The sequence below is a fragment of the Morone saxatilis genome, unplaced genomic scaffold, assembly GCF_004916995.1.
Source record: "Morone saxatilis isolate NCDOM2014 unplaced genomic scaffold, NCSU_SB_2.0 Contig7, whole genome shotgun sequence".
In the NCBI taxonomy this organism is placed as follows: domain Eukaryota; kingdom Metazoa; phylum Chordata; class Actinopteri; family Moronidae; genus Morone; species Morone saxatilis.
The window spans coordinates 9,682,751-9,683,015 of record NW_023340246.1 but is presented as its reverse complement, the minus strand read 5'-3'; the positions used below and the strand labels follow the sequence as shown (position 1 = coordinate 9,683,015).

Sequence of the window (265 nt, the reverse complement as noted above, 5' to 3'; positions counted from 1 at the left end):
TAAGGGCTTTGTAATGATCCTTGAATGCAGGTTTAAATATACTTGAAATGCTGGCTTGTACTTTGCTAGGTTTCCTGTTGGTACAGTGATGTCTGCCAGCGTAGTATATCTGAGCTATAAACTGTCTTTGGCGGGCAAGGAACTAGGTCTGGCTGGGGTACACACACTGCTGCTGACACCAACACACACATCTTGAACAGCAGCATGACGCTATATTTATAGCTTTTTCTCCATTGGGAGTTCCTCTCTCTTTCTGTGGGTCACC

The 265-nt window shown here is 44.9% G+C and overlaps 1 protein-coding gene across 1 annotated transcript in view; it reads left to right on the top strand.

The window, feature by feature from the left end:
* Positions 1-265, top strand: part of itsn2a (intersectin 2a) — a gene marked incomplete in the record, with an annotated part of 37,143 nt that overhangs the window by 26,430 nt on the left and 10,448 nt on the right.